Below are 22,587 nucleotides of genomic sequence, written 5' to 3'. Positions count from 1 at the left end.
CCCAGCTAATTTTTGTATTTTTAGTAGAGACGCGGTTTCACCTTGTTGACCAGGATGGTCTCGATCTCTTGACCTTGTGATCCACCCGCCTCGGCCTCCTAAAGTGCTGGGATTACAGGCGTGAGCCACCACGCCCGGCCTTAATTTTTTATTTTTAGTAGGGGTCTTGCTACATTGCCCAGGCTGGCCTGAAACTGCTGAGATCAAGTGATCCTCCCAGCTTGGCCACTGATGGGCTGAGATTACAGGTGTGAGCCACAGCACCGAATCTTTTTTTAAATTTTAATTTTTACTTTTTATTTTGAGACAGGGTCTGACTCTGTCACCCAGGCTGGAGTGCAGTGGCGCAATCACGGCTCACTGCAGCCTCCACCTCCCTGGGCTCAGGTGATCCTGTTGCCACAGCCTCCTGAATAGCTGGGATTACAGATGTGTGTCACCATGTCCAGGTAATTTTTGTAGTTTTTTTTTGCCTAGGCTGGTTGCTAACTCTTGAGCCCAAGCGATCTGCCTGCTTCAGCCTCCCAAAGTGTGGGATTCCAGGCGTGACCTAAAATTAAATCTTAACTCCATGTAGAATATATGGATATGGTCCCATGAGAATAGAAAACACCCATGACGGCCTCAGTTCCCCTTTGACTTCACTTTTTACCAACATGCAACTGCTTCTCTCCCCAAGGAGTTAGTGAGTTTCTTTGGTTTAGGAGTACCTTTTTCTGGGTGTTGACAAGCATACATGCTCTTAAAAACCTCGTGATACCAGTTTCTCTGTGTTTCCATATATATGTTATTGAGTACAGGATTCTGGACCCACTGTCCCTTGCTCAGCAAGTGGGAGATATTTCATGACTGCATATAGATCAGCTTCCTTTTCTTTCTTTCTTTCTTTTTTTTTTTTTTTTTATAGAATCTTGATCTGTCGCCCAAGCTGAAGTGGAGTGGCGTGATCTTGGCTCATGGCAACCTCTGCCTCCCAGGTTCAAGCAATTCTCCTGCCTCAGCCTCCTGAGTAATTGGGATTACAGGCATGTGGCACCATGCCTGGCTAATTTTGTATTTTTTAGTAGAGACAGGGTTTTGCCATGTTGGCCAGGCTGGTCCTGAACTGACTTCAGGTGATCCGCCCAACTTGGCCTTCCAAAGGGCTCGGATTACAGCCTGAGCCGCCTGGCCCAGCACCTTTTCAATTGCTACATAGTACTGATTGCTATTAAGTTACTTCTCTAATCCCCCACTGATAGATACTTAGTGCAAAACATTGGAAACAGTTGCAGATAGCCGTGGGCATCTTGAATTGTGTGTAAGCTCCAGACCTTTTCTCTGGGTTTATCACCTCCAGGAAGAACTGGCTGGTTATAGGGTGCATGCACTTACAATGTTATTAGAAAATGTCAAATTGTCCAATTTACACTCCTGCCAGTCCAAATGGGGGCGTGCCCACACCCCTGCATGGTCCAGTACATAATGAATGCCCATTTTGTGAAGTCACAGCGTCAAACCTTTCTACCTGCCTCGTCCCCCTTAATTCTTGCAACATTCTCAAGAGTCGGGTAGATTGGGTATGGCTACCATCATCATATCCATTGCACAATTGGCAACTGAGGCTCAGCGAGGTTGCTTTGCTAGAGGGCAACCACAGTGAGGCATAGGTCCCGGCTCAGCTTTGAACCCAGCTCAGAAAGCACTGAAGCTCGTTCTCTCCCACACATTTTAGAGAACTCTGGGAGAGAAACCCTAACTTTATTAGGAAGGCCTTGCCCCTTGGCAAAGGCTTCTTGATTGTGATGGATTGCCGGTGGGAGCGGGGCGGAAGCGCTTTCTGCTTTACCCTATATTTATCCTGTTCTGGGTTCTCCTCCTCTGCAAAACAGATTGCTACGTCTCCTTGCTTGGCAGTTTGCAAATTGGGGAACGCTACGCCCACATTCCGGCCACGGGTCTCGAACTTCCAGCCCCCACGTCACCGGCCGGTGCTGAAGCTGTGCTGGGTCTCACGTACTCAGCAGCCGCCTGATAACCAGGGCGGGGCCCGGAGCTGGGGGCAGTGATTGGCACCGGCCCCAGCCTGTCCGCGCCTTGGGCTGACCCCGCAAGCCAATACTTGCTCCTCTCTGTGCAGTCGTTGGGCGGGCCCCGAGGGTCCCTTGTCAATCCGAGGCCCAGCCGCCGTCGGGTTGGTCGCGGGCGACTTGGCTGGCGTGCACTGCCTCCAATGAGAACGGAGCCGGTCAGCGGGCACGTGGGTGGGCGCCGGCGTGTCCAAGCCGGTCTGCCAATGAAGAGGCGAGGCCGGCGTTTGCTCCCGCCCAATCGCGGAGCGCGGAGGGCGGGCCGTACGGTGTTGATGGGCCCGGCTGAGGGGAGGGGCGGCGCTGTCAGCGCTGGCCAATGGGCGTGCGGGCGTGGGTCCGGCAGCCAATGGCAGCCGGGGCGGAGCTGGCGCGCGGCCTTATAAGCCCCCCCCCTCGGGGCGCTCGCGGAGGGCTCGGCCGCCAGCAACCGAGCGGGGCCCGGCCCGAGCGGGGCCTGGGGGTGCGACGCCGAGGGCGGGGGAGCGCGCGCCGCTGCACCCGGACCGGGCCGCGCGCGCCGCCTCAGGTGAGCCCGCGGGGAGGCCGCCCGGCCGCGTCCGAGCGCGGACCCCGCCGCCATGGCCGCCCCCGCGTCGTGGCGCGGGGCTGCGGGCGCGCCCGGGACTCGAGGCCCAGGCCTCGGGCGCGGCCTGTTCGGGCCGGGCCTCGCGCTTTGTCCGGGCCGGCGGGGCGGTTGGGGGCGTTAACCGCCCGGGCCGGGGGCGCCCGCGGGCTTTCGGGCGGGGGCGGCGGGGCCGGACAATGGCGGGGCGCGCCCAGGGGCGGGAGCTGGGGGCCCCTTCCCGGGCCGGGGGCGCGCGGGGGGCTGGGCACAGACGGCCCCGCCGCCCCGCACAAAAGATGACAGCGTGGGTGGCCCCGGCCGGGCCCTTTTATCACCCAGAACAACCCTCAGCCTATTATTATTATTTTTTTAAAGAAAGCAAGAAAAAGAAAAAAAAATACACCAGCCCTTGGGTAACCCCCGCCTGCGTTTCTGGCCCTTGGGGCACCAGAGGGGCTAAGTGGAAGCTCCCCCGCCGGACGCCCAGGGGTGCCCCCTAAATGCCTATCATTCCTCCTGCACTGCCCCCACCCCCGATCAACCTGCTGGTGGATTGGTGGATTGGTGGCTTCCAAACTTGCCCCCCTCAGCGTCCCCGAAACCTCCCATCCCCATAAGCATATGCAATCTGGATTTTAGAAAAAAGAATCATCTTGCTATGCGGTGGCAGCCTCCACGAGTCTCCCCGTCCCTCCCCGTTCCAGCCTGATCGCCATCTCGAACGAAGCCCCCTGCTCTATAGAAATGAATTGAGGAGTTGCTTCCGCGGAGACCCCTTTCATGCGTCCCCCGTGGACGTCCCTTTGGGAGCTGGGGACGGGCTCGCTCTGAAATCTGCTTGACCTGGGTTTTGCCAGGGCCCGGGGTCTCCGCTCAATGGTGGCCATGACATCAGGCAGGACGGGGTTTCTGTCCACCTAGGGACAGTGGAAGGTTTTAAGGGGCCTGTTCCCCCCCACCCCCACCCCGGGGCCCGTGGAGGCACGGACTGCTTTTGGGTGTATCCTATGTGTTTGCTTGGGGGAGGATGCTTTTGTTTTAATAATCCGCCAGCACCTTGTGGGGAAGTGTTTCCCGAGTTGTGAAACTAGTGAGAAGGTGGTTCAGCTCCGTGGAGCCCAGTGATCCTGTCATATGTGAAGAGCATCTTTTTCCATGTGTTTCTGGCTGGGGGGCATGTATTACAGCAAGTTGATTTGGGTCCCACCAGGGGCCCGTACTGTTTTGGGGTCTCTGGATACTGGGCTGAATTTAAGGGATAGGTGCCCTGCCCCACCCTCTGCCTCAATGGCCATTTATCGGAATGCTCCCTGGCTGGAGAATGCTCCTAAAATCAGCCCCAGTCCTAAAGTGGGCTCGTTAGACGACTCCTATGGGCTTTTATCACAGCCGAGCAAGAGCTGATGACTCCCCTAATTCCCTGATAATAGCTTCCTTATGAGCCACCAGGAGAGTTTGTCAACACACGGGGTCAGCCTTCTCCTGCAGCCCCTGCTGAAGCAGTGGGCAGCCTCTCTCCTCTTTGCATTTTATTTTTTGAAACCCTGAAGGTCGGAGCGTGAAGCGGTGGTAGAGTCAACTTCTGATTATCTGAGCTGAGGATTTCTGGGACTTGCCAGCCCCATCTCGGTCTCTGTGTGTCTGATTGGACACCTGGCAGGTCTGGGCGCTCCCCCTCCTTGAGCCAGGGACACCAGGACGGGTCAGACTGTCCTGGCCTGGAGGAGATCGCCGCTGGGGGAGAAAAGGGGGCTATAGAGATTCTGCTGCGCAGATGGATGTTGGTGTACAGGCTGTCCTGTGTCTGGAGCTGCGGGTGCCTGCGTGTGCACGTGTGTGTGTGTGTGTGTGTGTGTGTGTGTGTGTGTGTGTGTGTGTGTGTATGTGGTTGCTGAGACTTGAAATATGCATGTCTCAGTAACAATTGATTTGCTCGCATTTTCGAACCCTTTCCTCTTTGGGGAGGGGGCTGCTAAGATGACGCTAACTGCTGGTGCTTGAAGGTATAGCTGGCCAGCCACCGCACAGCTCCCTGCCCGGCTTTGTTGTGCTTTTCTGTCTCGTGGAAGAGACCCTTCCTCAGCCTCCTGCCCGGTCCTCAGTCCCTGTCCCGTCCTGCGGGAGCCCTCTGCAGTGGTCAGGGGTCGTCCTGTGTCCTTCTCTCCCACCTGACCACTGTGCCTGTACTTTAATTCCTAATTTCTGTGTCTCCTCTGCTGGTTTCCTGCCCCTGTTTATCCTGTGCCCCACCCACTCCCCCATGAGCTGGGGAGGAACCTCAGTCCCAGGGAGCCCTTCTGTCTGGGTTCCGTCTGACCCCTGTGGGGATGGGCGCTGGGGTCATACACTCGCCTGGCCTCGGGCTGTTGCCTTTCAAGTGCTGAGTGCCTTGGAGGGACAGGTTGGGAGGAGTCCCCGGCTCCTGTGGGTTTAGAGTGTAGTGGGGGAGAGGGCAAGCTGGCTGCCCAGGGTCTGGTCACAGATGGAATGGTGGGAGGCTGTTTGCTACCCTCAGGCCCAGCTCAGGGAGCGGCAGGACGAGGCACGACTGATGGGGGCTGAGATGCCTGAGGTGCCATCCAGGAGCATTTGTAGGTGGCTTTCTTGCCTGGATCAGGGAGCAGAGTTGGAGGGTCAGAGCTGGGTGACCTTGGGCCAGTCACTTGCTTGGGAACAAAGGAGGTCAGGGAGCACTAAATCTTTCCAAGCCCGCTGGTCAGAAGGGGTCCAAGAGCTGATGAACGAGGTGGGGGCTGGGGGGGCAAATCTGCAACCCGCGCTGGTCACTGCCGTGACACATCCCCCATCCTCGCCCACAGCCTTGGCCTGGGCTCCTGGCTCAGCTCCAGGGACCTGCCATGAGGCAGCTCAGTGGGGCCTGCAGACGCCGTAGCCTTCCCCCTTCCTGCCCCAGGGGACTCTGCTCCTGGCTTAGGATGCTGGACAGGGGAGCAGGGGCCCGGCCTGGGCTCCATTCTCATCCAGTGGTCTTGGACATCTCTAGGTCTCTGCCCTCCATCCCATGCCTCGCACAGGCTTCAGAGGTGGAGAGACCTAGATTCAGATCCCTCCTCTGAGGTGCTCACTTCCCCTCTCTGGGCCTTGCTTTCTTCATCTGTAAAATGGGTGTAATGGGAAAACCTCCCTCCTGGGTGAGGATCAAAGGGGGTAAAAGGCACTGAAGCTTCACGGAGTACCAGGAGCTCTGAGCTCTGAGTGGTTCATTACACCGCAGGGCCCTGCTGTCCTGTCAGGGTCTCCCCACCTCTGCCCTCTCCAGGTTCTGGGCTGGGACATTCCATGGTGGGGCTGTCCTGGGTGCTGTAGGGTGGGCGTGAGCAACATCCCGAGTCTCCTCCCAGCAGAGGCTAGTAGCACCCTGTCCCCTAAGCTGTAGCAACCAAAAATGCCCCTTGGGAAGCATTGTTGCCCCCCCAGTGAGAACCTCGGACTTGGCTGTGAGCCCTGCAGCAGCTCGTATTGTACTGTGACCTTGATGTGCCTCAGTTCCCTTTGCCTCCTCCTGCCTCACCGTTTAACAGTGAGTGGCTCCTATTTGCAATTTGCCCTGGCCACACTCCTTGCCTGTCTGTTCAGATTCTCTGTGACTGTCCCTCTGCCCTGCCAGGGTAGCAGCTTCCAGCTGAGAGGAGAGGAGCCCCCCACAGAACCCCCCAGCTCCCCTGCACTGAGGAGCAGTCCAGCACCTATGGGGTCTTCCTGGCTGCTGTCTGGCCTCTGGGCTCTGGCAGGTCCCTGCCCAGGGTTGCTTGGCTGCCCCTAGAGGTGGTGCTTCCACACCTCCCATCACCAGAGTCCTGACCTGTCAGTTTGCTAGACAGTTTTCTTGCAGTCCATTGTAGAATGACTCACCTCTTTGATCTTGGCCTCTTCCTGAACAGTAATGTCCCCAAAGCCATGGGACATTAATGTGCTAGTTGCACATACTTTTTTTTTTGAAACCGAGTCTCGCTCTGTCGCCCAGGTTGGAGTACAGTGGCAAGATCTTGACTCACTGCGACCTTTGCCTCCTGAGTTCAAGCGATTCTCCAGCCTCAACCTCCCGAGTAGATGGGATTACAGGCGCCCACCACCACGTTCAGCTAATTTTTGCATTTTTAGTAGAGATGGGGCTTCACCATTTGGCCAGGCTGGTCTTGAACTCCTGACCTTAAGTGATCTGTCCACCTCAGCCTCCCAAAGTGCTGGGATCACAGGGGTGAGCCACCGCGCCCGGCCATGCTGCACATACTTTTACTAATGCACATTCAAATGAGCTTAACCATTATATTAAAAACTTGTATCTTCCCAAATACTGAGGCAGGAGTGGATTGATGAATTGATGTTTTTGGTTTTTAGACAAATTGATTTTCAAGCTCACTCCCTGTGTGACTTGGCCTGTTCTGGGATGCTGGGCTTGGTCCGTCCATTCCCTCCTGAGGAGCCTGGAAAACGGCCTTCCCTGGGGGAGCGGGGAACATGTCAAGTCTCTACCTCCTGCTTGGTTTTGCTGTGAACCTAAAACTGCTACCTAAAACAAATTATATTCAAAAAAAGTAATAACTGGCTGGGTGTGGTGGCTGACACCTGTAATCCCAGCACTTGGAGAGGCTGAGGTGGGCAGATCACCCGAGTCAGGAGTTTGAGTCCAGCCTGGTCAACATGGTGAAACCTCGTCTCTACTGAAAATAAAAAAACATTAGCGGGGCACAGCAGTGCGCACCTTTAGTCCCAGCTACTTGGGAGGCTGAGACAGGAGAATTGTGCTGAGATTGCGCCACTGCACTTCAGCCTGGGTGACAGGGCAAGACTCCGTCTCAAAAAAAATATATATAATAATTAAAAAAAAAAAAAAGCAGCCAGGTGCGGTGGCTCATACCTCTAATTCCAGCACTTTGTGAGGCTGAGGTGGGCGGATCACTTGAGGTCAGAAGTTTGAGACCAGCCTGGCCAACATGGTGAAATCCTCTCTCTACAAAAATACAAAAATTAGCTGGGTGTGGTGGCACAGGAGGCTGAGGCAGGAGAATTGCTTGAGCCCAGGAGGTGGAGGCTGCAGTGAGCCGAGATAGCGTCATTGCACTCCAGTCTGGGGGACAGAATGAGACTCTGTCTTAAACAAACAAACAAAAAAAGTTAAAGGAGTAAAAACCAAAAAAACCCAAAAGATCTTTCCCTGCTCAGAACCTTCCAGCGGCTTCCTATTGTCCTTGGGAAAAATTCCGGGCACCTACGTGTGGCCCCTTTGCTCTGTCATCTGTGGCCTTGTTCTTCCTTCCCTCCCTCCCGTTCTTCCCTTCTCGCCCGCTCCTTTTCCTGCACGGCCGCCTTCCCCACCCTGCCTTCCCTGCCCCAGGACCTGTGTACTTGCTGTGACTGCCGCCTGGGCTCTTTCTACCCAGTGGGCTTCTTGTCACTCCAGTCACCTCCCCTCCCTGCTGCTCCTCCTCTGCTTGTTGCACGATCAGAGCTGGGTATTAATCTGTTTATGTATCTGTCTCATCCACTAGGGCAGGGGCTTTTTCTGGAAGGGCAGAGAGTAAATATTTTTTGGTTTTTTTTTTTTTTTTTTTGAGACAGAGTTTTGCTCTTGTAACCCAGGCTGGAGTGCAATGGCGCGAGCTCGGCTCACCGCAACCTCTGCCTCCTGGGTTCAGGCAATTCTCCTGCCTCAGCCTCCTGAGTAGCTGGGATTACAGGCATGTGCCACCATGCCCAGCTAATTTTTTTAATATTTTTAGTAGAGACGGGGTTTCACCATGTTGACCAGGATGGTCTCAATCTCTTGACCTCGTGATCCACCTGCCTTGGCCTCCCAGAGTGCTGGGATTACAGGCGTGAGCCACTGCGCCCGGCCAGTATTTTTGGCTTTGTAAGCCAGAGGTCGTCTCTGTCCTGACTGCTCTGCTTTGCCTTTGTAGCAAGAAAGCTCCCGTGGGCGAGTGTGCCTGTGTTTTAATAAAACTTTATTTATGGGTACAGAAATGTGAATTGCATGCAGTTTTTACATGATTAGACATTTTTCTTTTACTTTTTTCCCCCGACCATTAAAAAATGCCAAAACCATTCTCAGACTACAGGCTCTACAAAAACAGGTGGCAGGCAGGATTGAACCTGTGGGTAGTAGTTTGCAAATACCTGGCTAGGGTGTGAGGGCCACACCATGGAAAGCTATGGAAACGGCATCAGCCTCGCGACCCCCCCAGGACATAGGGCAGCTCCTGGGACGTGGTGGATATTGTTCAGTGGACATTCCTTGTGGAATGGAATTTTTTTTTTTTTTTTTTTTTTTTTTTGAGACAGAGTCTTGCCCTGTCACCCACACTGGAGTGCAGTGGGGTGATCTCAGCTCACTGCAACCTCCACCTCCCGGGTTCAAGCAGTTCTCCTGCTTAAGCCTCTCGAGTAACTGGGATTAGAGGCATATAGCCACCATGCTTGGCTAATTTTTGTGTTTGTCGTAGAGATGGGGTTTCGCTGTGTTGGCCAGGCTGGTCTCGAACTGACCTCAAGGGATCCGCCTATCTTGGCCTCCCAAAGTGATGGGATTACAGGTGTGAACCATTGTGCTTGTCCTGAATGAGTGAATTTGTATCTTTCCAACTTCAGAGCATTTAGAGTCATACTCTAGACTTAAAAAAAAAAAAAAAAAAAAAAAATGGGTCATGGCCAGGCGCAGTGGCTCACGCCTGTAATCCCAGCACTTTGGGAGGCTGAGGTGGGTGAATCACCTCAGGTCATGAGTGTGAGACCAGCCTGATCAACATGGAGAAACGCTGTCTCTAATGAAAATACAAAATTAACCGGGTGTGGTGTTGCATGCCTGTAATCCCAGCTACTCGGGAGGCTGAGGCAGGAGAATCACTTGAACCCGGGAGGCGGAGGTTTCAGGGAACCAAGATCGTGCCATTGCACTTTAGCCCGGGGAAAAAGAGGGAAAACCCCCCTAAAAAAAAAAAAAAAAAAAAATGGGTCATGGGTCATTATGAGGATCATTAAAACTGCCGGAATGTAAGAAAAATGTGATGCTGATGTCCACCCAGACAGCTTCAGGATAAAGGAGGAAAAAAGCCGATACAAACAGTGGAGGTCGGGGGAACACTTCACTGTTGGAGATGCTGCACTCTCTCGCCCTGGGGTTCACGTGGTCGCCTTTCTGTTACAACTCAGCAAGCGTCAGAACCGCATACTCGGCCTGAGGAGTTCAGTGTGACCTGGCAGGAACTGAGGGTTTGTTTAAAAGGAAGACAGCATTGCACAATTTCACAAAGCTTTTGTTTTGTAAGCATCTGAACCCCCTTGTTACTAGTGCTAGCGCCCCCGACGGGAGGGGCAGGGAGTCGCAGACGGTGGCTTCTGCTCTCCCCGAGCACAGAAAGACTCATGAGCAAGGTGGCTTAGCCAGTGCACAGCTCAGCTTTGTAGAGTGAGTGGGCAGGCGCCCGCCGGTGGCCATCAGTCTGTGGCCGAGCAGGGGACCATGCCCGGCCACACTTCCTTTGTCTTGCTCTTTGGCTGACAGGAATTTTCTGAGCCAAGTAGGTCTTTGGCATCTTAGATTTGGGCCTGTCCCAGGAACGTTCTGACTTGTCAAGAAATCGTACCGTTAATTTACGGTCATGCTTTTCTTTCCTTGATTGAAATAAACAATCTGGAGAGGCTTGCTCAGAATTTCTTGGCTTTCAAAAGTTGCCTTTCTTTTTTTTTTTTCTTTCTTTCTTTTTTTTGTTTTTTGCTTGCCCGCTGCCTCTGCCTGCTTCTCTCTCTCTCCCACCCTTCCCCGCCTTTCTTTTCTTTCTTTCTCCACCTCAGTGATCTCAGCAAACACGAGGGGATAGATGGCAAGTGTGCCCAGCATCTCCGCCCCGCTGGCGGGCTGCGCCTCTTTGGCAGTGGCCGAGCGCGAAGTTGCTCTGTGGCTCTGGACTGGGATCGTGTTTGTTCAGTGGACAAAGGCTGAGAATCCCGAGGCCCACTGCCAATGCCCGCTGCACCACGGGGGCCCTCAGGTGCACAGTGACAGTCGCTTGTGCAGACCTGGCCCCGTTTGCTGGTAGGCACGACTGCCGTTGCGTGTTTCAGACAAGCCTGTGAAATGTGAGCCGAGGGCCTGGTGGCAGGATTTCCCCTGCACAGACCTCCCTTCAGCATTCATAGCTGGATTCAGGGGATGGCACCTTCCGGGCCGTGGGTGGTGGCAATGGGCACGTTTTTGTTTTTGTGGCTGTCCTGGTCTCCGGGGAGAGAACATGGAGACAGATGATTTGTATAAGATGAACCAGCCATGGATTCAGAGTCTCAGGTTGTGTGATGGGTCCCAGGGGTCCCTTCTGACCACAGAGCCAGCCTGAAACCACCCCCAGGTGCTGTGGCCTCCTCAGTCACGGCGGGATGGAAATGGGCCGGGTCCTCAGCCAGGACTTAGGACCGCAGCATGTCTGGGCAGCAACCCGGAAGCTGGCCAGCCCAGGCGCCCTGGCGACAGCCCTGGACACTCTGGCTGGGTGCCCTGAGTGAGGAGGCGGCACCCTGGGTTCCCTGCAATGCAAGCAGGACCCAAACCGGGCTGCTGGACCGGGGCGGTTGCGTCATTTTGCCATTGTCCCTCTGTCTCCTAAAATCTCATCTGTCAGACAGTCAGCTGTAGGCAGAGCAGGCCTCCCGTCTTGCAGCCGGGCTGCGTGGATCTCATTATCTTGGTCATGAGAGAGAGGAATGCCATCTCTAGCATACGCCCGCGTAAAGCCCGTGGAAATTAAACTGCTATTCACCGCTCTATTCCAACTGCTTCCCCCAGGAAGGGCAGGGACAAGGTGGAGGAGGTTGCTCTCCTGACACCCCTTAGAACATAAATCTTGGCCAGGCACGGTGACTCACGCCTGTAATCCCAGCACTTTGGGAGGCTGAGGTGGGTGGATCACTTGAGGTCAGGAGTTCAAGTCTAGCCTGGCCAACGTGGTGAAACCCCGTCTCTACTAAAAATACAAAAATTGGCTGGGTGTGGTGGTGGGTGCCTGTAATCCTAGCTATGTGGGAGGTTGAGGCAGGAGAATCGCTTGAACCCGGGAGGCGGAGGTTGTGGCGAGCCGACAACAACCTGCAGTGGTGCACTCCGGCTTGGGCGATGGAGTGACAGAGTGAGACTCCGTCTTGGGAAAAAAAAAAAGAACGTAAAGCATCTTGTTTACTCTCTGGGCGGGAGTTGGTGGAAGCCACAGAATTTTCTTGGCCCCTCCAGCCACGGGTGTCCTGCGTACCCCAGAGGAAGAGCAGAGCCTGGTCCTGAGCTACAGCTTAGAGGGCAGCAGCGTTCATGAGAACAGCTCCTGTGTGCTGCGGTGCCTGTCGCTGGCCCGGGGAGGGAGGAGGGATGGGCTGCAGCCAGCAGGTGTGGTCAGGCCCAGGCTGGAGCGTGGTCATTGGGAGCTCGGGAGGTGTGGCTGTAGTGGTGCCACACCTTGGGTTCCTCTGAGTGGGTTTGCGTTGTCCAGCTCTGAGTGACAGTTGTCAGCTTCATGCGTGCCTGGTCAGGGGCTCAGGGTGGCCAGATGACCAGTGTCTCCTGCCCGCAGGGCCTCTTGGTGGAAGGAGATGGGGAAGAGCTGCTAAGAATGCTAGAAGCCAAGCCCAGGGGCTGGATGGCTGTAACCCAGCACTGCGGGAGGCGGAGGTGGGAGGATCGCCGGAGGCCGGAGGATCGCCGGAGGCCAGGAGCTCAAGACCAGCAAGGGCAACATGGCAAGACCCCATCTCTACAAACATTAGAAAACATGAGCCAGATGTGGCTGTATCTGTAGTTCCAGCTACTCGGAGGCTGAGGCGGGAGGACTGCTTGAGCCCAGGAGTCTGAGCCTGCAGTGAGCCATGACTGTATCACTGCTCTCCAGCCCAGGCGACAGAGCAAGACCGTGTCTCAGAAAAAAACAGAAAACCAAGCCCAGGGAAGCACAGGGCAGGGCAGTGCGCAGGGGGCTTCCCGGAGGAACTGCTGTGTGCACGGAGCCTGGCCCACGGTGGAAGTGTCACAGACGACTGTGAGTTTGGGAGCAGAGGGAGCAGGGAGGGGACTTGGGGCTGTGGCCTGGGAGCCCCGAGAGCAATGGGGTCAGGGTGAAGCCCAGCTGGCATGCGGCAGGCAGCTGGGCACCCAGGTTCTGGGGTGTCTCTGGAGGCTCCCCGGAACCAGTGTAGTCCTGGGGACAGGAGGCAGCAGGCAGCGCTGTCCTCCAGGAGCTCACAGTCTAGTTGGCGAGTCTAGAAGCCATTCCCGTCACCAAGGAGAGCCTCTTCACAGTTGCCCGACCACTGGCTTTGGTGTGCCCACCAGGTTCTGAGTTTTCTAGGATAGCCTCCCTTAGAGATCGTCCTGTCATTAAAAAAAATACTTTTAATGGAGATATCATTCACATACTGTAAAATTCATCCCTTTAAAGTATACAGCTCAGGCTGGGCACGATGGCTCATGCCTCCAATTCTGGCACTTTGGGAGGCTGAGGTGGGCAGATCACTTGAGGTCAGGAGTTTGAGACCAGCCTCAGCAAAATGGTGAAACCCCATCTCTAGTGAAAATACAAAAAAATTTGCCAGCATGGTGGCGGGCATCTGTAACCCCAGCTGCTTGGGAGGGTGGGGCATGAGGCATGAGAATCGCTTGAACCCAGGGGGTGGAGGCTGCAGTGAGCCGAGATCATGGGACTGCACTCCAGCCTAGGTGACACAGTGAGACCCTATCCCCCCCCCCAAAAAAAAATTATACAATTGAGTGGTTTCTAGTACATTCACACAGCTGTGCAACCATCACCACTGTCAAACTCTAGAACATTCCTGTTATTACTCAGAGACACCCTGTCCCCACCAGCGCTCACTCTCCATCCCTCCCCCATCCCCGGGCACCCACACACCCCTTTCCTGTCTCTGGGCCGACCTGTCCTGAACATTTCATAGAGATGGAGTCACATGCTGTATGGCTGTTGTGTCTGGCTTCTCTCAGTGGGGGTGGTGTTCTCAAGGTGCATCCACGCATGGCCCGTGTCAGAACCTTGTTCCTTTTCTTTCTTTTTTTTTTTTTTTTGAGATGGAGCCTCTGTCACCCAGGCTGGAATGCAGTGGTGCAATCTCGGCTTACCTCAACCTCCACCTCTCTGGTTCAAGCGGTTCTCCTGCCTCAGCCTCCCGAGTAGCTGGGATTAGAGGTACCCACCACCATGCCCGGCTAATTTCTGTACTTTTAGTAGAGATGAAGTTTCACTATGTTGGTCAGGCTGGTCTCGAGCTCCTGACCTCAGGTGATCCACCCACCTCTGCCTCCCACTGTGCTGGGATTCCAGGCGGGAGCCACTGCACGCGGCCCACCTTGCCCCTCTCATTGCTGCACCCTGTTCCCCTGTGCCGAAGGGCCTTATTTTGTTTATCCGTTCATCTCAGTGTGCATTTGAATTGTTTCTCATTTTTGCAGCCCCAGCCCCTCCCTGGCCCGTTGCAGAGCTCAGGAATTCCTGTGCTGCACCATGTGGCCTGGAGCAAACACAGCATAGAAACTGTTTGTGGGGCTGTCTTAGGCGCTGGGCTGGGGTGGGGAGGGGTAGCTTGGCGGAGGCTGGGCTGTAGATGGGCTTCGAGGCGCATTGGCCTGGCTGGCTTGCAGGGGTGCGCAGGTGCCCTGTGGGGACACAGGGTCTGGGCTCCAGGTCGTTAGTGGTGAGTCTGGGTCACGGGCCTCTTCTGTGCGCTGTGCTGCGCTGCCTCCAGCTTGAGCTGGGCCAGGTCCCACTCTGGCATGTGCCCCAGCCATTGGGGCACACGCAGCCACAAGGCTGCACAGAGCCTGGCCTGTTGTGGAAGTGTCCATGCAGCCACAGGGCTCCCGTGTCCCTGCTCCACAGAGCAGCGTGGCCCCAGCTCACCACAGCTCTGCCCCGCCCTCTGCTGTGTCCTGTAAGGTCACCCCTGGTGCGCAGGACCCCTGAGTCTACCACACGGGGCTTGATGGCTGTCCTGCCCTTCCCCGTCTCGTTGTTGGTGTCACCCCATTGAGGTGGAGTCTTGGCCTGTCACGCAGGCTGGAGTGCAGTGGTGTGATCTCTGCTCACTGCAGCCTCCACCTCCCAGGTTCAAGCGATTCTCCTGCCTCATCCTCTTGAGTAGCTGGGACTACAGGTACTTGCCACCATGCCCAGCTAATTTTTGTATTTTTAGTGGAGACAGAGTTTTACCATGTGGGCCAGGCTGGTCCTGAACTCCTGACCTAGTGATCTGCCCTCCTCTGTCTCCCAAAGTGCTGGGATTACAGGTACGAGCCACCGAATGAGGCCTAAAAGTGATATATTTTCCAAGGCAGCGCTGTCCAGTGAGAATGCACAGCAAAGCTGGGTCTGAATTTTCTGATAGCTGAGTTAAAAGGTGAAGAGAGGGGCGGGCTCGGGGATCCCAGCACTTCAGGAGGCCGAGTGGATCACCTGACGTTGAGAGTTTGAGACCAGCCCAACCAACATGGCGAAACACCGTTTCTACTAAAAATACAAAATTAGCTGGGCATGGTGGCGGACTCCTGTAATCTCAGCTACTCAGGAGGCAGAGGCTGGAGAATTATGCCACTGCACATCAGCCTGGGCAACAAGAGCGAAACTGTGTCTCAAAAAAAGAGGTGAAGGGAGATGGGGGAAATGAATACCAATAGCATATTGTATTGAGCCCAGTATGCCCCAGTGTTACCATGTCAACATGTAGTAGTGAAAGCCGCTGGTGAGGTGCTTCACACTGGTGTTTGTGGTGCTGTCTTTGACATTATTGTGTGTTTTCCCTGAGAGCTGGCCCTACACCGTTGATGATTTGGGGAGGGCCCTGGCCCCAGATGCACCGGGCGTGGTGCCAGCCTGGATGCTATAGATGGGGGGCCTAGTGCTTAGCAGACCAGGGCTCATGTCCCTTCCTGCCACCCCCCCATTCCTGCTCCGCCTACCCCAGGCAGGAATGGCTCTGACGGTGCCTGGCTGAGGAGGTGAGGCACACCTGACGTTCAGTGGCAGTGGCAGGAGGCGCTGTGGCAGGTGCGGCTGAAGGAGAGCCAGGCTGCCTGGCGGGGTCCTGGGCCTGTCCTCCCTATGAACCCTTGCCCGCAGCCTCTTGCCACTGCCAGGGAGCAGTGAACCGTGTGCTGGTCTTGGGGGCCACGGGGTCCTGGCAGCCCAGCCCTGGCAGCGCCTCGGGAATTGCAGCTGATGGGGAGGCGCGGGGATGGCGGGGCTTAGGAGGCACTTGGCCCTGAGGAAGTGTTTCCGGGAAGAGAATGGCAGGAAGTTGGAGTGCTTCTTTGGCTGTCGGAAAGCCCAGAAGAGAGACTTGTGGATCAACACAGCTCGGGAATAATATCCTAGAGCCACAGGTGGCTTCAAAGGGCTTGCGTGATCAGGGTGGGATTGCGGGAGGATTGGCAGGAGGAGGATGGGCACCGGAGGCCTGCTACCCACGCACCTGGCCCGCCGGGCTGAGATCCACCTCTCCTGGGTCTGTGTCTTTATTTCCACAGCTGGGGTAGCTCTCCGGTCCCCGCTTCAAGGCTGGGTGAGGCTAACTGAGTTCCTATGTGAAAACCCCTTGGTGGAGTAGTTCTCACCCCAGGGGCGATTCTGTCTGTTAAGGAACGCCTGGCCACAGCAGGGGATGTTTGCGATGGTCAGGATTTGGGAGTGCTCCTGGCGCGGGGTGGGTGGAGGCCAAGGACGCTGCTCAGCACCCTGCAGTGCCCAGGGCGGCCTCACCCCAGGGAAGGCTCAGGCCAGCGTCCGCTGAGCAGAGGGTGAGGCCCCAGCCCAGAGCGGCAGTGGCCAGGTGGGCCCCCGGAGCTAACAGTAACGATTTTTCTCTGGGCGTCTTTTCTCGACTATGAATAGATGTTGTGCTAGAAGTTTCTAAAATCTTTCTCCATTCCAAGGTAGCTTAGGATTTATGCTGCTCTTCGTATTTGTGCTGGGAAGGAGGTTAAGGAGCCGTGGAAGCGTGATCATAAAGCAACTTGAAAATAGTCGTTTTTGTGGTCTCTTTATTATAATGAGGCAGCCGGGTGGGTTGACCAGGGTTTTATGGGCCAGGAAGCAGGCGTGGGGGTTTCTGAGGGAGGCTGGACCCGAGGCAGCGTTGACCCCAAGACCAGAACTCTGCGTCTCCCCTGTTCTGGCCTGTTCCAGCCTGTTCCGTATGCCTTGTTAGGTTTTCTGCTCCGGTGAACTTGGGGTTTACTGGGGAGTGACAGATCCGGGGAACGTGTTCCTTTGCTGAACGGCGCCACTCGGGCCCTTGGGAGGACTCGGGGTGTGACTGGTTCTCGCAGACGCTCTGCTCTTGGTGAGAAGGATTTGGTTACATTCTGTGTCCCTGGGCTGTCCCCTGGCTCACGCACAGGTGTCCCTGCTGCAGCCCCCACTTCTCAGGGTACCAGATGCCACTGCCCAGGAGTTAGTAATGTACCTGGGGGTCTAGGGCCTGCTCCGTGAAACCCGAGGTCTCACTGAACTAATTAATTTGGCCTTCAGCCAAAGGGAGGGCTGCAGCCTCGGGAGCTGCTGGGCCGAAGTGGCTGCTACCCTAACAGGCTTTCTAGAGGGATGTTCATTAGAAAAATCATTTATTTTAGGCCGGGCGTGGTGGCTCAAGCCTGTAATCCCAGCACTTTGGGAGGCCGAGGCGGGTGGATCACGAGGTCAAGAGATCGAGACCATCCTGGTCAACAAGGTGAAACCTCGTCTCTACTAAAAATACAAAAATTAGCTGGGCATGATGGTGCATGCCTGTAGTCCCAGCTACTCGGGAGGCTGAGGCCGGAGAATTGCTTGAACCCAGGAGGCGGAGGTTGCGGTGAGCCGAGATCACGCCATTGCACTCCAGCCTGGCCAACAACACAAAAACTCAATTTAAAAAAAAAAAAAAAAAAGAAAAAGAAAAATCATTTATTTTATAGCAGAAAAATCAGCAATGACAGGCTGGGTGTGGTGGCTCACACCTGTTATCCCAGCTCTTTGGGAGGCCGAGTCAGGTAGATTGCCTGAGGCCAGGAGCTCCAGACCAGCCTGGGCAACATGGTGAAACTCTGTCTCTACTAAAAATACAAAAATTAGCCAGGCGTGGTGGTGAGTGCCTGTAGTCCCAGCTACTCAGGAGGCTGAGGCAGGATAATCGCTTGAGCCTGCGAGGCGGAGGTTGCAGTGAGCGGAGATCATGTCACTGCACTCCAGCCTGGGTGACAAGTGAGATTCCGTCTCTTAAAAAAAGAATCAGCAATGACAGTGAAGTGAAATCAAAACAGTACAAGCTGCCGTCATCTCCAGGGAGCTTCCAAGGAAGCTTCCGCTCCATCCACGTGGATGCCTGGGAGGGGCCTCCGTGGGCTCCAGGGGGTGGTGGGGTGTGCTAGCTCTGTGAGGCTGAGACTCCTGGGTGCAGACCTGCGATGCCATCTGGTGACGGACAGGCAGAGGGCCCTGCTGTGCAGGCCAGGGCTGCCATGGGAGGCTTGCAGCTGAGTGTGGTAAGGACGGGATCAAGGCCCCCGTGCGCTGTGCCAGGTGTGCGGCGGTCTGAGCATGACAGGAGGCCTGGGGGCCGGGTGCACAGAGGAAGCCCGCGTGGTGACCGGGTGAGCCGCGCCTGCTGGAACCCCTGCACCGTTGGGCCAGGTCTGCTCATCCTGTGGGCAGTTGGTTTTGCCCTGAGCCTCAGCACCGGCTCCAGGAGTGCAGCCTGGGAACACAGGCTGGGACCGTCGGTCTCTAGCCAAGGCTGTGTGCATCTCAGGAAGCCACCCCGGCACCCCGGCCCTCCACCTCCGTGTGTTCTGCGCCAGCCATCTCCTGGTTCTTCCCTCACTGTCTGGGCCCGGAGCAGCCCAGAAGAGAAATTGGATGTCTTTCAGCCTGAGCTTCTCTTTGAGCCTGAGCTGAAAGAGATCCTCTTTGGAATAAGCTCCCCAGCCTGGCTTGGACTGGTCCCCTCTCTGGTGCCCCCAGGAAGTAGTGACCGATTCAGGACTTGGTCCTGGTCTGACCTGCAGTGGGGCTATGATGGGTCCTGTAGTGCCCCGTGTGCCAGTAAGCCCTAGCCATGGCGCTCACCAGGGGCAAGCATGTCTCTGGGCTCCCAGGGGCTTCCTGGACCACATCCGGGGCAGGACTTGGTTTGAATTCTAGAGCTAGAGCTTGGCGTGGGACCGGAGCTCGCGAACTCTGTCAGTGCTGCTGACTTGGGGCAGTGTCTCCATGTGTGTCATCCCTGCGGGGCGATGGCGAGGGTAAACGGTGATGGTCACTGAGCGCTGGCCGTGGGGGCTCTTGGTCCTGGCTGCCAAGTACTGGCTTCAGGGGTGCTCCTCATGGTCAGCTGACTCTGCTGTCCCTGACAGCAGAAGACAGCGAAGGCACCTGCACCCTGCCACGGCAGGTCGCTGGGCACAGGGAAGGGCTCGGGAGGCTGTGTCCTCCAATGTCTCCATGTTGACTTCACCAGGCCAGGTGCTGAGGAGCCAGCAAGGAACATAAGAGGACAAGGGAGGGACTGGATTAGGGCCCTTGAGGGGTGGCGCCGCGTCAGCTGGGGGAACAGGGAGGGCCGCGCCCAGCAGGTGACCTTCAGACAGAGGCCTCTGAGGACGCCCAGCTGCTCACCTTCCAGGATCTGGGACAAGAGCGTGTTGTTCCCTTCCTGGGGAAGTGCCGGCAGCACGTGCAGAGGCCCTGAGGTGGAGCGGGGTGCAGGTCACTGAGCTGGCAGGAGCGGAGAGGGGCCGGAGGAGCAGTGCCTGCTGCCTAGTCTGCCGGGAGGGGCAAAGCTGAGAGAAGCTCGGAGGCCCTGCTCTCAGAGATGAATGCGTTTTTGTTTTTATTTTTTTGAGATGGAGTCTCACTATGTTGCCCAGGCTGGAGTGCAGTGGTGCCATCTCAGCTCACCAAAACCTCTGCCTCCTGGGTTCAAGTAGTTCTCCTGCCTCAGCCTCCAGAGTAGCTGGGACTGCAGGCGTGCACCACCATTACAATGCCTAGCTAATTTTCGTATTTTCAGTAGAGACGGGGTTTCACCATGTTGCCCAGGCTGGTCTTGAACCCCTGACCTCAGGTGATCCGCCCATCTCGGCCTTGTAAGAGTTAAAGAAAGGAAAGAAACATAAATGCAGCTGGCAGTTAAAGACAGGTTTTCTTTGGTTAAAACCCGAGAGGTGCTCCCGGCTGACTGCAGTCAGGAACGCTTTCTCTTATAGACTGACAGTGTGTATTGGTTTTAGGCTGAGGGAGCGGATCACAAGCTTGGGATGTTTATGTGGGCGGAGAAGTTTATGGTGGGATTGGAGTCTCTTTGGGAGGAGGGGGATTATCTCTGGCTGGCATCTTCCCGGCTGGAGGGGGTTTATCTAGGGGCTGGCATGTCTCTGGTCAGAGGAGTTTGGGATGTTTCTGGTTGGAGATGTTATTTGTGGTTTATGGTCATGCTGACCCTAGCCATTAGGCTGATGCCCTTTGGATTTAGGTGGTTTTTTATTAAGGTGAACTTTTAACATGAGAGGCTTGCCCAAGATGGCGATGCTCCTCCTCTGTCAATCCAGACCCTAAGGCTACAGAAAGGAGGAGGGATGGCGTGTTCTTTCTGGCTACTTCCTGCAGACAAGGGGACAGACAGGTTTCTGGCCTTGGGTTGACTGTAGGAGCAGTGCCGTCTGCATATGTTTTTGGGGAGTTGTCTGTGAAATGGCCATGATCCTGTCTGCTAAAAATCTTTGAAAAAGGTTAATTAGGCAGGGCAAGAACATGAGTGCAGGCACCCGGGAATGGGGCGCCGCACGCTGTGATTCTGTTTCCACACCAGGAGTCTGCTTGGTTATTTGGCGCTCCCTAGCTTTTCAGCCTTTGGTTTTTAGCAGGGTTTTTTACTAGGCCCGATTGGCTGATGGAGAAGCTACATTTCTTACCTAGTGAGAGGCAGAGGCGCGTGTTGGGAAAGGCCCGTGGGCTCTTTTCGGTTAGTAACCATTATTCCTGCTGGAAGGATAATAATTCAGTAAAATGCCACAGTAATTGAGATTTTTCGTTTGCTGTTCCACCCTGAGGATGCTGCAGCACACGGACCTGCGCACGCAGCAGAGTGACCGTCGCGCTTCCCCCGGGGGCGGCGCCTGCTTTAGTCAGTCCGACGTGTGCAGCAGGTCTGTATAATTTAACAGATAATTTCCATTAGAAAGCCGTAATAGGACTTAAAAGGAGAGGTGGGAATGACAAAAGTATTTGGTGGGGTAGGGGTGGGACTGAGTCAGATGAGTAGTTCTCACTTAGTTAGCTTTTTTTTTTTTTTTTTTTTGAGTTGGAAGTTTTGCTCTTATCGCCCAGGCTGGAGTGCAGTGGCACGATCTCGGGTCACTGCAACCTTCGCGTCCCAGGTTCAAGCGATTCTCCTGCGTAGCTGGGATGACAGGCGTGCATCACCATGCCTGGCTAATTTTGTATTTTTAGTAGTAATGGGGTTTCTCCATGTTGGTCAGGCTGGTCTCGAACTCCTGACCTCAGGTGATCCGCTCGCTTCGGCCTCTCAAAGTGCTGGGATTCCAGGCGTGACCTACAGTGCCCAGCCCTCCATTTTTATTAAAGGACAAATCATGGTAGGATGGGTTTGCTTTATTATAGTTGGCTTGATTATTTGCATATGGTGTGGCAAGAACAATTATTTGTTACATAGGCCCTTTAAATTGGCTTTGATGGAACTTTGTTTCATAGAAGGAATGTGAGATAAGCCCTTTTTAAAGCCAAGCCCAGCCATGGATTTGTACCATCAAATACCTGTGAGTTGGGGGAACTCCTTTCCTTTTGAGGTCCCAAGATAACTTAGGGTTCCTGGCATAAGGTGACCTTCTTTACTCACCACAGATCAGAAGGCCTGTACGGGGACTGTGGACACAGAGTATGAGGGCAGTTTCCAAGGGCTTTCTCGGCTCCGTAAGTCAAGTTTGATTCCTTAAAGGAAAGCACGCCATTCCATTCAAAGCCTCGGTAAAACTGACAGTTTTTCCAGTTGTGTCCTGTTGCAAAAGAAAACAGATTCTTGTTGCAGTAACGCAAATAGCTGTATTGTCATCACTTCAGAATACTCACAGATAGTGTTCAAATTCTGGAGGAAATCAGGTAGAGAGAAACGAGTGTGTTCCAGATTTTGTTCATGGGAGTATACTGAATTGTTAGAAGCTGTTAATAGCTCAAAAGAGAAAAGTTTCTAAAGGGTTAGCAATATTTTCAGCAAAACATTAAAAAGATTGCTTCAGTCTCCTGTTCGTTTGGTTCATGCAGTTCCTTCCTGTCCTGCTTGACACTAATGAAGGTTTTAGCTCTTCAGAAGTTCTGGACATTTCTCCTCTCTTCTGATGTTACAATCTCCGAAGTTATCAGAAACCCGCATTCAGGAGCACCTGTTGGAGCTTTATAGCTGGTTTTAAAGCCGCCTTTTAAAGACGACCAAAACAAGACGGTAACTGGTTATGGATGACAGAACGTTTTAGGATCGCCATAGCTAAAGCCACAATTGACAAGGATATCTGTTATCTGTGGCGCACAATAATTTTAACGTAACAATTATAATTATTACTGAAACATATACTAAGATATATCAGAATGATAGGAGTCTCCCGTAACTTTGGGACACATACCAATAACATATTTATACAAATGTAGCCCAAAGAAAGCCAAACACCGTTTCATGTGTGACAATGCTTCCTGTTTGATTTTATGTCAAATAAGCCAAATTTTACCTTTGTACTAGTGTGCTACTAATGTTAAACTCAATTTTGAATAAAACCTTGTAGACACATTTACCTAAAATGTCCAACCATTAGGTAAGATTTTTATAGACCCTGTTTAACCCTTTATAATTTTTGTTAAAGAGCAGTCAGTACTTAAGAGAAATCAGCTGTGCTTTTATTTTAATGCT

The 22,587-nt window shown here is 54.5% G+C and overlaps 1 protein-coding gene across 6 annotated transcripts in view; it reads left to right on the top strand.

Moving 5' to 3' along the window:
- Window positions 1-2,479: 2,479 nt before the first annotated feature.
- The window catches only part of KDM4B (lysine demethylase 4B), a 178,659-nt gene continuing 158,551 nt past the window's right edge, over window positions 2,480-22,587 (top strand). For 3 of the 6 annotated variants that reach the window (XM_032252180.1, XM_032252178.1, XM_032252177.1), the window contains exon 1: window positions 2,481-2,598. The gene's annotated coding sequence lies outside the window, so the exon portion shown is untranslated. Of the gene's footprint in view, window positions 2,599-22,587 lie in introns of all 6 variants that reach the window. The other 3 variants (XM_032252175.1, XM_032252176.1, XM_032252182.1) reach the window with 3 other exon arrangements.

Source organism: Sapajus apella, unplaced genomic scaffold (assembly GCF_009761245.1).
Source record: "Sapajus apella isolate SASKATOON/1434 unplaced genomic scaffold, GSC_monkey_1.0 scaffold77, whole genome shotgun sequence".
Lineage (NCBI taxonomy): Eukaryota > Metazoa > Chordata > Mammalia > Primates > Cebidae > Sapajus > Sapajus apella.
The sequence above is the reverse complement of the archived record's forward strand: the minus strand, read 5'-3'. Positions and strand labels throughout refer to the sequence as shown.